The following is an 18,834-nucleotide window of genomic DNA, read 5'->3' on the forward strand; positions in this document are numbered from 1 at the left end:
GCCTTGCCGCGGTCGTGGTCTTGTCGCGCCCGGAAGCTTGTCGCTCGCCGGGCCTTGCCGGGACGCGTGGCGCGTCGCGGCAAGTTCCTTGAGATGCCTCGGTTGGCCTTCCCGGCAAGCTCCTCTTGCCGGGGCCTTGTCTTCTTGACTTGAATACTTTGTTCTTGAATGGCCCCAAAGGAGTCACGGAGTATCTTGGCGGTCACCCGGCAAGCCCTTGCCGCGGGGCGCTGCAACTGCCCGTGCACAAGTTCGGGGTACTAGGGTACCCCTATTCTAGTACACCGACAATCATTGCCTTAGATGTCATCATAATTATGCGCTTTTCTATCAATTACTCGACAATAATTTGTTCACCCACCGTAATACTCCCTCCGTTCCTTGATATAATGTGTATAGATTTTTGAGAAAAGGTCCAAAATATAAGGTGTATTGCGTTTCACCACTCGTTTGAATAATTTTTTAAGGGATTGGATTACATTTTGTTGTACCTTGAAACCGAGCTCCATAGCCTGCCCGACCTACTTCAATGACTCCCACATACACCTCAACGCCGGGCACTCAAGGGCACAGCGACCTCTTGATGGACCACAGGCCCGAATCCTTAGCATGCTCTTGGCGTCGCGCTAGCTGATGAGGTCGCCGAGCGATCCGGCTCGCGGATGGTAACCTTCACGATCACCGCCGCTGCAGCCACACTCACCAGAGGGAAGGCCGACAAGCCCGGAGAACCCGTTCTACCGACCGGAGCGGGTGAGGAGGCCGGAGCCTGAGAGGTCGCCGAGTGCACACCATCCTTGTTGGCGTCTTCCGCCTCAGAGTCAGTAGCGGTTTCCACAATAGTTGCTCCTGCTAAAAAGAGTAACCACGCCCCAGGGTGCTGTTAACCACGCCCGAGACCAAGGGCACGACTTACCTCGAGACCGGGGCTTCTTTAGACCTGAACACGAAGACAAAGGGCCACTAATATCGAAGTCAGCAACAAACATAGCCAGCCCGTAGTAAGAGAGATGTCTCACGGGGCAGCTAACGGCATATGCCTCCTCCGCGCCGGTGTTGGAGCGATCAGAGGAATCTACAGGCCAGGGGACTTCTGCGAGCTCCCACGGAGCTCATGAGGACCATGGTTGGCCGGGTACTCCTCCCTGACACCGCGACAGAGCTTCTTGAGGGGTTAGCGCGGCACCTCGGCAGTTGCCCCCTTCATCTCCTCGCTTGTCATCTTCGTCCTCGTCCTCTCTGGAGTCCTCGTCTGCCTCGGCGTCCTCGATGTCGACAACAGCATCCTCGTCATTGTCTTCATCTCCGCCCTCACCATCACCGCTATCGTGACCGCTCAATGGCGAGGCCACGCCTTGATTGTCGTCCCGTCCCTAGGAGGTCTCCTTTGAAACCTCTTCTAGAGCTCCCTTTCACTTCTTGGCGGCTTTGGCCTCTGCACAGGAGGGCCCAGGAGAGGCAATGATCATAAGGGTGGCCATAAAGGGGCTCACTTGTCGCCCTGGAAGTGGAGGCATTGAGTAGGAGGCCTCAATGGGAGCAGATTCCTCATAGGAAAAAACAAAGAAGATCATCAAATGGCTTCTCGGCCTCCAACGACAGGGAACCATGAATAAATGCTTACGCTACCCGGGAGAAGGTTGGCCGAGAAGGGCAAGACGGCCTTCTTGTGGGACTTGGCGATGGCAGCCGGCCCCACCAAGAAACTGAGGCGTACGTCAATGGCCTCAGAGTCCAGCTCCTCCTAGGAGACTCCCGCAGGGTCCTTCGGCCCCGCGTACCGTGACATCTGGAGACCCAGGTCCTGCAGCGGTAGGACACGACGCACCAGTTTCTTGCTGTTATCAGCCCGCCTTTCTTCACGCGAGCAGTGGCCTCCGCCAAATCTTTGACCTCCGGAGTCGGCTTTGTCAATGATACGTTCATTATGCATCATAATTTTTTGCTGTTATTTATTAAGTTTTTTGCCAATATAAGACTTTGTAGTGTCATTTTAATGTATTTTCTTTCTTAATTTGCAAGATTTACATGAAGAGGGAGATTGCCGGCAGCTGGAATTCTGCTTGAAAAAACTATGTCAGAGATACCTATTATGCACGTCTCCAAAATGAGCTGAAATTTCACGGAAAATTATTCTGGACTAAATAAAAAATAATGGAACAAACATATAGCAGAGGGGGCCACCCAGGTACCCACGAGGCACCAGGGCGCCCCACCCCACCCCCCAGGGCGAGCCCTGGTGGCTTGTGGGGCCCCTGGGCAGCCTCCAGTGCCCATATTCTGCTATATAAGCCCATTTGCCCTAGAAAAAATAAGGATAGGACTTTCGAAATGAAACACCGCCGTCTCGCGGTGGAACATGTCACTACAAAAAAAAGACACATCCGTGACATTTTGGGCCGAACGAAACTTTTTTCTGTCATACATATGACACTTCTATGATGATAATTGTGACAAAACCCGGTATCATCATAGATGTGGTGGGCTCCTACTTCTATGACAAAAAATCATGACAGAAAATTGGCTTTTCGTCCTGGGCGGGCCAGAGGCGCAGCTGCATGACATTCTTTGGGCCGTCCATGACGGAAAAAACTGTGGTAGAAGCGAGGGCGAGGTTACGGTGGGTGGTCGAGGGCCGAGCGATGCGCATTTCTCTCGTACACGTACGTGCATGTGTGCGAGGCGTTGGCTCTAACTGAACCCGAGCGAGGGCGTTGGGCTCTAACTGAACCCGAGCGATTGCACTGCAGGCTACGTGTTACTAAACCCGAGCGATCGATCGATGGTTGTTAACTGAACCCGATCGAGCGATTCCTTCACTACTGCTGCTAACTGAAGCCGATCGATGCTACCTATTTGGATGAACAGTGAGCGTTGCGGGGGGGTTTGGATGAACAGTGAGCGGTGGGGGTGGATGAACATGACCCCGTGGCGTTGCCTCGATCGACCCGGTTGGGGCTGGATGAACAGGACCCCGTAGAGGGCTGGATGAATAGTAAACGGTGGAGGGGTGCCCGTGGAGGGGTGGTTGAACAGTAGCCGATGGAGTAGTGCACGGTGGAGGCTGGATGAACAGGAGCCCGTGGAGGCTGGAGGAGGTCGACGGTAGCCCGTGGAGGCTGGAGGAGGTCGACGGTGGAGATGAAAAGTATCCCGTGGAGTCCCGTTTTGCGGTACGCCACACCCCTCCCGATGAATAGGACCCCCGTTTCGACCGTAGCGCTCCAACACAAGTCCATTTCGTCCGTTTTGCGGTACGCCACACCCCTCCCGATCAATAGGATCCCCGTTTCGACCATAGGAGGTCTGTTTCCTCCGTTTTGCGGTACGTCACACCCCTCCCGATGAACAGGATCCCGTTTTGAACGTGCCTGGTCGAACACAAGGCCGTTTCCTTCGTTCTGCGGTATGCCAGGCCTCGTTTCCATCGTCTGTTCCGTCCAAGCCGGTTGGCTCCCACGCGTTATGTTGCCTCCCGATGAACACGACGCATTCCGTTACCTCACCATGAACACGACGCATTCTGTTGCCTCCCCATGAACACGACGACGACGCGGTTTCTCCGTTCTGACCCAGCCATGTACACGAGCCCTGGCCGTACGTATGCGCGAGTAGGCGTTCGAGACCCCGCACGTATGTACACATACGTGGTCGTATTTTTTTTATTGCACACTGGCCGTTGCACGTACGTGTACATGCTACGTGCACGCACCTACTACGACACGTGCACGCCTCTACTACGACACGTGCGTGCTTCTACATCGACCAGTATGTACATACACGTTCGCGACTAGAATGACAATGCTACGTACGCTTCGACTAGGTGGGTCCCAACTGTCAGGCACTTCCTTGCCTGCGAAGATGTAGCTGGTGGGTCCCAGCAGTCAGGGGGGCGAATCGCTTTTTTTTTGCCCGGACGCACTTCCTTGCGTGCAAAGATGTAGTTGGTGGGTCCTAGCAGTCAGGGGGGTGAATCGTTTTTTTTCAGACGCACTTCCTTGCGTGCGAAGATGTTGCTGGTGGGTCCCAGCAGTCAGGGGGCGAATCGTTTTTTTCGGACGCACTTCCTTGCGTGCGAAGATGTAGCTGGTGGGTCCCAGCAGAAAGGGGGGAACGTTTTTTTTGCGAAATACGGTGGCCCGTCCGGTGCGTCCCCGCTGTCAGGTGGAGGAATAATTATTTTGCGCATAATAAGGAGGCACTTCCTTGCTGCGGCCGTGGACCCAGCTGTCAGCCTCTCCACGTACAGTCCGCGTCCGATGGAAGACATTCCTCGACCACATTGACCACGTTGCACCAAGAGCACCAGAGCGGTGGACGACGGCGAGGCCTAGGAAGGGGACGACACGGAGCCGGGGAAGACACAGCAGTGGATGCCCACGCGTAGAGGAGTATGAGGGTTCACTCGTTCGGCTGCGACGTGAGGCTGCCGTCGCCGCAGAATAACAGGGGGTGTGGGTGCGTAGTGCGTTAGCCTGGCCAGCTATGGGAGTAGTAGGGGGCGGTGAGGCCTCCGCGGCATCACAGCCGGCCACGGGCGGCAGGAGCAGGCGGCACAACCGGCGCTGCTTTGGGCGGCTGGAGCAAGAAGACCAGAGGTTGAAGAAGCACTACGGCCGTTGGATGGACATCGTACGGTCACTAGAGCTAGAATCGTTCATATATTGACTAAAGTTGACAAAGGCCTCCATGCCAGTCAACTTAGTAGGCCCACAAGTCAGCCTCCCACCAAGGTTGGTCCCAGCTAGCAGGGGTATTCATTTTTTTGTGCGTAATAAGGAGGCACTTCCAGTGGGTCCGAGCTGACAGCAGGGGGAACGTTTTTTTCACGAAATACGATGGCATGTCCTGTGGGTCCCAGCAGTCAGGGGGAAACGTTTTTTTAGTGAAATACTGGTGGCCCGTCTGATGGGTCCCTGCTGTCAGGTGGAGGAATAATTATTTTCCGCGTAATAAGGAGGCGCTTCCTTGCGGCTGCCGTGGACCCAGCTGTTTGCCTCTCCACGTACAGTACTCTTCCGATGGAAGTCGGTCGTTGACCACATTGACCACGCCACGCCGAGAGCACCACGGCGGTGGACGACGGCGAGGCCTTGGAAGGGGACGACGTGGAGCCGGGGAAGACGCGGCAGCGAAAGCCCGCGCGGAGAGGAGTACGAGGGTTCAACTGTTCGGCTGCGGTGTGAGGCTGTCGTCGCCGCAGAATAACAGGGGGTGTGGGTGAGTAGAGGGATGCCCTGGCCAGTTGTGGGAGTATTAGCACTACAAGAAACCTGTTAATCCATGACGGATTTCCGGTGACAATTTTAAAATCTGTCATGAACCCCGTCGTATAGACCCGCAAGCCCGCCAAAGCCCGCCTAAAGCCCTAAACCTTTCCCCATATAAAAGCTAACTCTAAGTCACTCCCGTCCCCAACCCCTTTCCCCATCCGCCGCCACCACGCCTCGCCTCTCCTCGATCCCGTCCTTCGCCTCCACCTCCCACTCCCCGCCTCCAAGCGATGATGACGGCCCAAGATCTACATGGCGACAACGGCTGCTGCGGCTTGATGGAAGCGGCGTCCAACCCTAGCCGCCGTGGCGCGCCTCTTCTACTCACAACAACGACCCACACCATGGATCTGCGGCAGAGGCCTCCCTTCTCTGTCTCCCAGGCTGCGTACCTGCCTCCTATCCGCAGATTTGGAGCAGCAATCGCCGGACAAGGAGAGGACGACGACCATGACCTATGGGAGGCCCGACCTCGACCTCGCCGGCGACGTCTACGCCCCACACAAGGTCCCTCCCTGCTTCCCCTATCGTCTCATGTCTCCTTCATCACTTCCTTTTCTCCCCCATCCTCAATCGAAGTTTTTTTTTCTTTGATTCAGATCAGCAGGACCTCCCTGCCTCTCCGGTTCGGTGGGCGTTGATGACCGGGGCCCTCGCTCAAGCTTGATGACGAGGTCCTCTGTCCCGACCACCATGATTCCCCAGCAAACAAGAAGGTCGACCCCCTCGCCCTGTTTATTTTTCTTTCGAAGTGATTGCTGTTCTGCTGTTTCGTATTTCTCCAGGGGCTATCCATTTTTCTTGGACTGAATCTGATGCAGAAAATGTGGCCAACTTCGTTTTCCTGATACTCACAAGTTACAGCCAACGATAGACTAGTTATGTTGGCTATTTCCTTTTTCTTTCTCACCGTGCGAGCACTACCAATGTAGAATTTGTGAGATCTGCTAGTTAGTTAAGCAACTACTAATTTAATAATTAAATGCCCATGAGATGCTCTTGTTGGTTCCTTCAATTTTTCTTGTTTGTGGAATAAAAGTAATTGAGTAATCTCACTCAATCGATTGACCAAGAGTAAGATTGTTAACTAGATCTGCTATTACACTGCTCCTCTGTTATATATTATGTACAAAGTTTATATTTGTTATCATCATTTGGTTGATCAGTCCTCCTTGTCTACTCCTCGCCTACTCTCGCTCTCGCACTAATTATATATACAAGTTTAGTGTCAGATCCGTGAAATGTACTTACTACCATCATTTGTTTGCAGCAAATATTACAAATTTTGTTCATCGCACCTTGTCGTACTCAGAGGCAAGGCATTATTTGCTGCCATCTTGGATTGTAACAATTGGGTTTATTTACTACTCCCTCCGTTCCGATTTACTTGTCGTTGTTTTAGTTCAAATTGAACTAAAACCACGACGAGTAAATCGGAACGGAGGGAGTATTATTCTGTAAGATTTTTCTAATGCTAGTTTTCTGGTTTGTCTAGCCTGAACAACCTCTAACATTGGTTTTCATGGAGACAAAATGAGAAGCTGATTCATTGAGATATTGGCTAAACAAAAGAGGATTCCTTGCAACGGCAATCCCTGGTGACAGAATACAGTAGGTAAATACATATTCCGAACTCTTCTGCCATTGCCTAACTTGTTCGTTAGCAGCAATATAAAACTGTAATCCCAACAAATTATAGCTAATATTTTAATTTTAAATATCTGCCATGCTGTTTTAACACTGGAAGCTAAATAACAAGATACATTTTTCTGAGCATGCTATACTTGTATGAGTTACAGATTTCATAAGTATCAAGGATATATCTAGCTTAAGCATATGTACACCTCTTGTTATACCTACGGCTCTGCTTGGAGTATCTCTGCTAAGATTTTAGCTAGTTTAATATACCTCGTGTCCACCTGTTATGCTTAGCTGAATATAAGAACAATTAGGATGTCGTTATCATTACACTAGCAATGATAGCTGTAAGTAGTTATTCCAGACATGCGATTCACATTATTTTCGAAAGAGGGAAAACCTTTGCCTTGTATATTAATAAAGAAAGAAAATGTCAAACTATATGTATGTGCCAGAGTTGCACATGTAACAGAGACATGTGCTCACAGATTGCTGCTAGTCTGTTTCCTGTAACCATGTAAATACATTGTTTATTACATGGCACTCCTTTGACATTTTCTTAAAGTTTCTTGATGATTCTATACCACTTCAATATGTTACACATTGTTTACTATTGTCGGTGCTTTCAGATGAACTTGCAGCATAAACATTTGAGTTTCATGTGTAAACTTGTTGACATACAAACATTTGAAGTTTACGTCGACCGGTTCGAGGATCAGAGGCTTCGCGTCGTGCATATTTTTTGTTAGTGATGCCATGTTTTTGGCATAGATACTTTGTTATTATCATTTGTAGGAATTGTAAGATTTAAGAACTTTGGACAGTACACAATTCCCTTTTTTCGTGTGTTCTAACTATCTTGTTTCAACTATCTATTCATATCACAAGTATCAAATGTGGTAAATATGCTAGGTATGATATGCTAGGTATGATATGCAGGTATGATTGGGAAGCGGGCTACTTGGTGTTGCTCATCACAATCAGCCAAGACATGATGGTTGCCATCAAGAGGGCCGACAACAATAATCTAAATAACAGCCTTGATAGTTTGTATGTTTTGTTGATGTAAAATGAATTGTACTCATTCCTACGTGTGATGTGTGGTATATCTTTGTCAATCTATATTCTAAGTTATCATTTTGTAGAGGATTTTGTAAACTGCTATGTTACAGATACATACAGATTGTTGCATACTGTGTTGAACTGTGTAACGTTATACACTTTGCAAATACTTTCTCTTGGGCAAAATTAGCATTAGTATTTGTGAAATGCATTATTCTAAACACGTATTGGGTAAATATTGGGTCGAAATAAATAGGCTAATGTGCTCAATCATGACGAATTTTGTGACGGAAAATAATATGCACATAGATGGCCACGTCATTCGAATTGGGCAATCAAAAATCCTACGTGGCGTTGGTTCATGATGGCCACGTCACAATGGATTGGGCTTGGGCGGGCCTGGGGCAGATCCATGACGGACAAGAGCTGTCATGTAAGGCAGGGTGTCAAATTATGACGCGATATACATGACGGATTTCAAATCCGTCATGGGCGGGCACCCTTGACAGTTTTTCATCGATCCATGACGGACCAGAACTGTCACGTATTAACAGATTTCTTGTAGTGTAGGGGGCGCTGAGGCCTGCGCGGCAGCACAGCTGGCCACGGGAGGCGGGAGGCGGTCCTGTAGGCGCTGCTTTGGCGACTGGAGCAAGAAGATCAGAGATTGAAGAAACACGACGGCCGTTGAATTGACATCCAACAGTTACGTCTGCTAGAATTGTTTGTTGACGTAGTATATAATAACTAAAAAAGTCTTGCATACGCGTCAACTAAACAGGCCCACAAGTCAGACCACTCCCTCTTTTTTTTAATATTTTATATATAGCTCATGGCAACTTCTTATGCAATTTATTGCGGTCGTTTTTTTTGGTTGGCCAGGGCCAATTTCACATATTTCTGTGGGTTCCAAACTATTTTTAATACCGAAATGTCGAGCCAGATTTAAAGTACTTTGAAGATATATTTAAATTAGGTTAATGCCCAGTGAAATAGGAATCTGAAAATGTGAAAAAATCAGAAAGTATAAAGTAATTGCCAATTTGTCATCTATTTTTATATTGACAACCAATTTCATATTACTTTCAAGATTTGCAGGCGTCTTGAAAGAGTTGCAGCCCATCAGGGCGTAGAAAAATAAGTAGGCCTAGATTGGGTATTCTTCAGAAAAAATAAAATGGGCTCATTTTCACAAAGAAAAAATAGCTGGGCTGGTCACATGGTGAACATAAAATATAAGCCTGCGCTAGACGGGCCATAGCCCAGCTCAAACCGTGCTCCGTCTCAACAATACCAAACAAAAAAATACTGCTCGAGTAGCTACATCCCAGGTGTCAGCTGATCTTGTGTTGTTCTCTTATCTATTGACTATATACGCTCACAATGTCGTGGGTCCCAGATGTCAGGAAAACACTAGGAGCAAGCATTTTATTTTTCCATACGTTGACGTGGTGGGCCCCTACTGTCATCCTCTCCACGTACTTCTACCGGTTCCTGTTGTTTGTTGACCATGTTGACAACGCGAGAGGGAGGCGCCGCGGCGAGCGCACCAAAGCGCGCGGAGGACGTCGGCTTTAACGATTTAGGAGACGGTGGGGCGGTGATGCGTGCACTAAGGTGTAGCTAGACGTGGGAGGCGGAAGCAGGCGGCCCCGCCGGCGCTGGTTTGGTTTTGGCGGCTGGAGGAAGACAAGACTAAAGAAACACGACATACTGTAAAAGCAGCAGGAGTACTTAACAACCTTAACTGAAACCAGCAGGGCACTTAACAACCAAAGCTGAAAGCAGTATGAGTACTTATACAGGTTCAACCGTACAAAGCACGCCTCGAACAGTGCTACTTTGCCTACAGTTAACCAAGGGTGAGGCCGCCAAGCCCCAGGACAAGGCCCAGGCGCCATCCCGCGCATCCACAACCTTCTAAAAGCGGCTTCATCTCGCAACGTGGTCAATAAACAGGATATTCGCTTTAGAGCCATGGAAAAGCATGAACATAATCTTCTGTCATATTCTCCAAGATGGACGGGCCTTCATTATTTGAGACCACCCACGAATAAATATCTTTTCACCTCCAAAGGGAATTGTGTAGGTCGACATAAACATCATGTTGTGACCAAGCGCAAGTCTGACACGACCATGGTCAGGCATCTGTATAGGAATAATAGAACTCGGCAGTTCCTGTTTCAAGAAGATCACAACAGTAAAACTGTGTATAAGCAATAGTTTATGAACAACATATATAACAGAAAACAGCTCGTACCATAAGTTTCTCGACACAGTTGGACCTGTTCAACTAGTGTAGCAGTGGCACACATATCCCACGTGGCCTTCCACCATTGAAACACCCCACAAGGACCTCAAGACGATCAATAAAGTGTAGGAACTTGTGGATGTCGATCCAGTTAACTTCAGTGCCATTAGTAACAGCCGAGTTATTACAGAGTAACAAACGAGCAGACTGCTTAACTCTAAAAAAACCTACACGTGCCACCAATGATAAGAAAATATTAGTTAGAAGTAGCATCTTCGTGAGAGATTCGTTGCTACTACTAAAGTTAAATTGTGATTAGTTAGACAGAATAGGTGGATTAAGAAGTAATCGAGGCAACAAGCAAGAACCAGATACAAAACTAACATGAATGAACAATTGGAACGACGTCGGGGTGGAAGATCGCAGTGAAGATGAGACCAGGTTCTGCTATTTCCATCAACATTCGTGCGCCAACTTTCAGTCTGTAACACTTGAGAAAGTTTATCCAAGTTCGGCCATAAAAAAGCAGTGATCTTCTTGGTTCATGAACCCAACTTGGAAGTAATATCCATGGATTGTCTTCACTATGACCATTAAACTAGTGTATTCAGTTATGGCAAGGCCGAGCATCTTGAGTACATGTGTTCTGGCAGAGCAAATAATACACTGCAGGAAAAATAATATGAGAACACAGCATGTTCAAAAAAAAACCACCCTCACGGATAGAGAAGAGGATTCTAGGAAGATACTGTGCGCGTTTCAAAATGCTGTGGTAGGATGAGAAGGAACAAGTGTGGCGTCTCGCCGAGGGCGCAGAAATTTGTAGGGTACTCACACTTTGGGCACTGCAACTGAAACACACTAGATTCAGTACGAAGAAAAATGCATCAACGGCGGTGGCTGCCATCCTATGATTACCTGCGACCAAGGGATTCGTACCTAGTTGTCCATCAGAAAACCCTATGCAATCGCCGAGCAGGGGTTTTCTCTGAACAAGCAGATGAGGGAGAAGGGGATTCAGGCCCAGTGAAATATTACCACTTCGTCCGTCCAGCTTACTGCTAAAGCTGGAAAGGGGGGCTTGTGATTTGACGACTCATTGGGCATTACTGCGGCGCTACGACCGGGGTGTGTCTACTGTGAAGTTGTGCACTCTAATTTGTGCATATGGCACGTGGACCCCGTTGCCGGTTGCCCCACATATCAGCGAAAGGAAGTAGAAAGACAGGAGTAACTAGTTACACATAAATATATTTTTTGACAAAGAGATACTCCCTCTGTAAAGAAATATACAAATCTTTTATATCACAGGCTCATCTTGCCGAGAAATATACTCCCTCTGCAACGCACGGGCATTATGGGGGTTCAGCTTTTTTTATGGGGGTTCAGCTAAGAATATAATACTCAGATAGGCTCACGGTTCTGGACTATGGGCCGCAGGCCGACCCTGCATGTTTGGGGGCCCATGTGTTCTACCTTAGTGCTTTTCATATTGCAAGCGATCGGTACTGCGCTGGTTTTAGATGCTGTCGCAAGGCGAATACACAAAATTGAATAAAGCACGGCAGCTGTTGGAATGAAATCGAACGACAGTTCCTAACCACCAATCAGAGTTGCAATTCTATCAACGATATACCGTGTGATAAATAATACGGTCGTACTACTTATAGACACAGGACACTTGTTTCAGCATGCCAGATTATTACATCAAAATCTCTCATAGGATAGATCAGTTCGGTAGTTGCGTGCTGCTACTGAAGAATTTCAAACTTGATTTGGACCAGCTCTCCTTGCCGAGAAAGTTCGATTTTGACATCATCCCCTACTGCAAGATATGATTTAGATTTGAACCTTGACCAATCTTTAGCATCAATCATCATGCGACCATCCTTTGTAATTACGGTATATTGAGCAGGTTCATTCACACCAAGGCTGCGCATGGTAAGAGAAACTTGGCCGCGGTCACCCGGATTGTTGAACGACTCCCTTGTTGCTCTAGGAATTCTCTGTTTGCAAACAAGAAGACATACCCAAACAGTTAGATCAACACAGTGGGCGGCCAATGCTTACCAAGAAGGTGGACATGTCGGTTTTTGTAAGGACTTTGGTATATGAAGTGCGAACTGCAGCCCAGTCTGTTACCGGTGCAACTGGACGGGCCGGACCAATGCAAGTGCAAGTGTTGGTGCAGGTGCTGAAGCCACCGCTGCTGCCGGAGATGGTGCTCCTTGTAGAGCTGGTGCCGGTGTCGATGCCCGATCCTCCGGTAGATTAGACTGATCCGCTGACGCGGTTGGAGCCCAATCCTCAGCTGGATCAGACTGAGTTGCTGCCGCTATCAGTGCTAGAGCAACTGCCGGTGCTCGATCTGTGCGAGACAGCGGCGATCGTGTCTGGTCTGCTATGATCAGCTTTCTAACTTGACTAGGATCCGTGACCGTGATCTAGTTTTTTTCTTCATTTCTTTGAAACGCGAGAAGGACTAATTGTGGCGTTTTTGTTAAACCAAACTGCAGTTCATCAGAGGGATTCAACTTGTACTCAGACAACAGACTGATCCAATTTTTTCCAGTAATATAAGTGATGGACAGTGCCTTCGTTACTGACACGACATAAGAAGTGAAACCAGCAAAAATAGCCATCGTAGAGCAAACCAAACGGTTTATTCTGTGATGAATGTCACATGGTAAAACCTGCATCATAAAATTGCAGGAAAAGAAAGAAAACATGACATTAAATCAGTAAGATTTAGACAGTAAATCAATAAGATTTACTTGATGTGACACAAGTGAATCCTTACCAGGAAATCACTATGTTGAAGTACTAAACAGAAGATTGATCGTCCAACTACGTGTGGCATGCAGGGGCCCTGCCTACTCCCACAAGCAGGACAGTCCAAAGGTCGTGACAAATCGTATGGACCGAACATCCATGGGACTGGAAATCCTGGTGGGCGCGATAAACCCTGCAATGCATACAGATATTAGAGTGTAACCATAATTGATAAACCGTCCTCACAAAAAATATGATCTGGATACTTCAAAACGTACAGACTGAATTGAGTGGACAGACATTAACATAGACCTTTCTCAGGACTGACCACACACCAAAAGCGGTAGTACTAATAAACAATACAGGGTTCACAAATACAAATCAAGTACTGAACAATAGTACTTACTACAAACAAGCAAAGTAGCACTAACTAAACTCTGCAGACTATTTCTTGCCACCGACCTATGGGATGAACCCCGCATAACTGACTAGGCCATGGACTTCGTGTGAGATGTCTACATGGACCATCACCATCTTGTCAACCTTGGAGAACCTAACAGAGTGGTCTTTCCACTCATAAACATGATGATGAAGATAGGCTGCATCAGATTTGTTGGGAAGCTTTACAAGAACAACACCCTTCGTAATCGAAGGCATAGCCAGGAAATTCTTGTGGTCAAGTACAGCCTCGAGAACACGCCTGACAACAATGCTACAAGAAAACACTAGTTCAGGACACGTGGCAACAAGGACACAGCAACTGGATAGTTCAGCAGTAGAACTCATATCAGGTCTTCCAGTTCACACGACATGACTTTGAGAACTTCATCTCCAACGCGGACCTGGTTCTAATTCAAACAGAAACCATATTTTATTACTACCTCCGTTCAGAAATATAAGATGATTTTCGATATTATACTCCATATATGACTACATATACGCACAGAAATGAGTGAACAAAGACACTAGAACATGTCTTCAAAGGCATGAGAGCAGAGGGATTACATGCAATATCCATAACACAAGTTACTGTGGCAAATATACCCTCTTAAAAGGTAGCATTGATGTTCATAAAGTACTCCCTCCGTCCCAAAATTCTTGTCTTAGATTTGTCTAGATACGGATGTATCAATTGATACATCCGTATCTAGACAAATATAAGACAAAAAATTTGGGACAGAGGGAGTAGTTGAAAGTAATCTATAAGAAATCAGTGTCAACCTCTCGCATGTTTTGGTCAAAAGAGGAATTTAGAACCGTCATTTGCCACACACTAAAATCACATGCAAGATCACCCAGAAAGTTGTACTACCAGTACTAGTACTGCGTGTTAGATGAAAAAACACGATCAAGATCGAGAAAAAGATCGTCAACAAGAGACATTACCTGGACTTGCTTAATGAGGGATCCCGGAGAGGGGGGCTTCGATAGGGCGATGGCTTTGAGCTTGTCTACGGTAGTCTCGGTGGGGTGCTTGCGCTTCTTCATACCATGAGCCTCGACGGTTTTGGCCAGAGGCATAGACATCACATCGGCCGGTGCTCCGGTGTCCATCCAAGAGAGGAAGCTGAGAGAGAAGAGTGAAAGGAGGAACGAGATGAGGGAGAAGCGAAGCGAGTGGGGGTTTTCTTCAAGAGAGGAAGCTGAGAGAGAAGAGTGAAATGATGGTTGCTTCGTCCGTCCAACTTACTGCTGGAAAGGAGGGGGTTTTGTGATTTGATGGCTCATTGGTCATTACTGCGGCGGTCCGATCGGGGTAGTCTACTTTCACTCTACTACGGAGTAATTTAGTGCATGGCTGGTGGACCCAGGCGCTGGCTGTCCCACACGTCGGCAAAATTGAGTAATTTAGTGCATGGCTGGAGGAGGATCCGCACGGTAGAGCGTGTCCACTGTTTTTCATTCTGAAGAAAAAAATGATTACAGCAAGTATTTCCACTCTTACGACGGAGGAGTGCAAAACACGGTAGCCACTTGAACATACACAGTGCTCCTACTACTAGGCATGTGCAGTGGTTCATACGTCAGTACTACACAATCTTGTTGCTAGTGTAGTAAGATATGACGATAACAAATGATGTTGTGCGCATGTCAACTACTCCTATATGTAACATAGCACCGCTTTTTCAACTGTCAGATCGAGAATGAACGGTGAGATCAATGTTAACAGAACTAGGTCCACAGCGCACGGAGAGTACGGTGCTAGAGTACTCCACCAAACATGAACCATATGAAGCACATCCTATAGTGTTAGACAGGGTGTATGAAGGGTGCATGGGATGGGAGCAAAAGTTCCCTTCTCGACCCACTTTTGGGTGTTTGGCTGAGTGCATGAACCATGAAGGGTGCATGAGTCCACACTAGTAGGTTGACAAAAATACACGAAGAGGAAACAACTATATTGAGATGAGAATGCAACCAAACACACCCACATGTTAGGGAACGTAGTAATTTCAAAAAAATTCCTACGCACATGCAAGATCATGGTGATGGCATAGCAATGAGAGGGGAGAGTGTTGTCCACGTACCCTCGTAGACCGTAAGCGGAAGCGTTATGACAACACGGTTGATGTGGTCGTACGTCTTCACGATTCGACCGATCCAAGCACCGAACGTACGGCACCTCCGTGTTCAGCACACGTTCAGCTCCATGACGTTCCCCGAGCTCCAATCCAGCAAAGCGTCGGGGATGAGTTCCGTCAGCACGATGGCATGGTGACGATGATGATGTTCTACCGGCGCAGGGCTTCGCCTAAACTCCGTGACGATATAACCGAGGTGGAATATGGTGGAGGGGGGCACCGCACACGGCTAAGGAACGATCCGTAGATCAACTTGTGTGTCTATGGGGTGCCCCCCTCCTCCGTATATAAAGGGGGAGAGGAGGAGGGGGCCGGCCAAGAGGGGAGGCGCACCCTAGGGGGGGCAAACCTACTCCAAGTAGGTTTGGCCCCCCTTTCCTATTAGGAGTAGGAGAGGGAAGGAAGAGAGGGGAGGGAAGAAGGAAAGGGGGGGCCAGCCCCCCTCCCAATTCGGATTGGGCTTGGGGGGGCGCCCCCTCCTTTGCTCCTTCTCCCTCCCTTCCACTAAGGCCCAATAAGGCCCATATACTTACCGGGGGGTTCCGGTAACCTCTCGGAACTCCGGTATAGTCCCAATCTCATCCGGAACCTTTCCGATGTCCAAATATATCCATCCAATATATTAATCTTTATGTCTCGACCATTTCGAGACTCCTCGTCATGTCCGTGATCACATCCGGTACTCCAAACAACCTTCGGTACATCAAAACTTATAAACTCATAATAAAACAGTCATCGTAACGTTAAGCGTGCGGACCCTATGGGTTCGAGAACTATGTAGACATGACCTAGAACTATTCTAGGTCAATAACCAATAGCGGAACCTGGATGTTCATATTGGTTCCTACATATTCTACGAAGATCTTTATCGATCAAACCGCATAACAACATACGTTGTTCCCTTTGTCATCGGTATGTTACTTGCCCGAGATTCGATCGTCGGTATCCAATACCTAGTTCAATCTCGTTACCAGCAAGTCTCTTTACTCATTCCGTAATACATCATCCCACAAGTAACTCATTAGTTGCAATGCTTGCAAGGCTTAAGTGATGTGTATTACCGAGAGGGCCCATAGATACCTCTCCGACAATCGGAGTGACAAAACCTAATCTCGAAATACGCCAACCCAACATGTACCTTCGGAGACACCTGTAGAGCACCTTTATAATCACCCAGTTACGTTGTGACGTTTGGTAGCACGCAAAGTGTTCCTCTGGTAAACGGGAGTTGCATAATCTCATAGTCACAGGAACATGTATAAGTCATGAAAAAAGCAGTAGCAACATACTAAATGATCGTGTGCTAAGCTAACGGAATGGGTCAAGTCAATCACATCATTCTCCTAATGATGTGATCCCATTAATCAAATGACAACTCTTTTGTCCATGGCTAGGAAACTTAACCATCTTTGATTCACGAGCTAGTCAAGTAGAGGCATACTAGTGACACTATGTTTGTCTATGTATTCACACATGTATTATGTTTCCGGTTAATACAATTCTAGCATGAATAATAAACATTTATCATGAAATAAGGAAATAAATAATAACTTTATTATTGCCTCTAGGGCATATTGCCTTCAGTCTCCCACTTGCACTAGAGTCAATAATCTAGTTCACATCACCATGTGATTTAACACCAATATTCACATCTATATGTGATTAATACCCATAGTTCACATCGTCATGTGATCAACACCCAAAGGGTTTACTAGAGTCAATAATCTAGTTCACATGGCTATGTGATTAACACCCAAAGAGTACTAAGGTGTGATCATGTTTTGCTCATGAGAGAAGTTTAGTCAACGGGTCTGTCACATTCAGAGCCGTATGTATTTTGCAAATATTCTATGTCCACAATGCTCTGCACGGAGCTACTCTAGCTAATTGCTCCCACTTTCAATATGTATCTAGATCGAGACTTAGAGTCATCCAGATCGGTGTCAAAACTTGCATCGACGTAACCCTTTACGACGAACCTTTTGTCACTTCCATAATCGAGAAACATATCCTTATTCCACTAAGGATAATTTTGACTGTTGTCCAGTGATCTACTCCTAGATCACTATTGTACTCCCTTGCCAAACTCAGTGTAGGGTATACAATAGATCTGGTAGACAGCATGGCATACTTTATAGAACCTATGGCCAAGGCATAGGGAATGACTTTCATTCTCTTTCTATCTTCTGCCGTGGTCGGGTTTTGAGTCTTACTCAATTTCACACCTAGTAACACAGGCAAGAACTCTTTCTTTGACTGTTCCATTTTGAACTACTTCAAAATCTTGTCAAGGTATGTACTCATTGAAAAAAACTTGTCAAGTGTCTTGATCTATCTCTATAGATCTTGATGCTCAATATGTAAGCAGCTTCACCGAGGTCTTTCTTTGAAAAACTCCTTTCAAACACTCCTTTATGCTTTGCAGAATAATTCTACATTATTTCCGATCTACAATATGTCATTCACATATACTTATCAGAAATGCTGTAGTGCTCTCACTCACTTTCTAGTAAATACAGGCTTCACCGCAAGTCTGTATAAAACTATATGCTTTGATCAACATATCAAAGCGTATATTCCAACTCCGAGATGCTTGCACCAGTCCATAGATGGATCGCTGGAGCTTGCGTATTTTGTCAGCACCTTTAGGATTGACAAAACCTTCTGGTTGCATCATATACAACTCTTCTTTAAATCCATTAAGGAATGTAGTTTTGTTTATCCATTTGCTAGATTTCATAAAAATGCGGCAATTGCTAACATGATTTGGACAGACTTAAGCATCGCTACGAGTGAGAAACTCTCATCGTAGTCAACACCTTGAACTTGTCGAAAACCTTTTGCGACAATTCTAGCTTTGTAGATAGTAACACTATCAGCGTCCGTCTTCCTCTTGAAAATCCATTTAATCTCAATGTCTTGCCGATCATTGGGCAAGTCAATCAAAGTCCATACTTTGTTTTCATACATGGATCTTATCTCAGATCTCATGGACTCAAGCCATTTTGCGGAATCTGGGCTCACCATTGCTTCTTCATAGTTCGTAGGTTCATCATGGTCTAGTAACATAACTTCCAGAACAGGATTACCATACCACTCTGGTGCGGATCTTACTCTGGAAGACCTACGAGGTTCTGTAGTAACTTAATCTGAAGTTTCATGATCATCATCATTAACTTCCTCACTAATTGGTGTAGTAGTCACAGGAACAGATTTCTGTGATGAACTACTTTCAAATAAGGGAGCAGGTACAGTT

Source organism: Triticum dicoccoides, chromosome 5B (assembly GCF_002162155.2).
Source record: "Triticum dicoccoides isolate Atlit2015 ecotype Zavitan chromosome 5B, WEW_v2.0, whole genome shotgun sequence".
NCBI lineage: Eukaryota > Viridiplantae > Streptophyta > Magnoliopsida > Poales > Poaceae > Triticum > Triticum dicoccoides.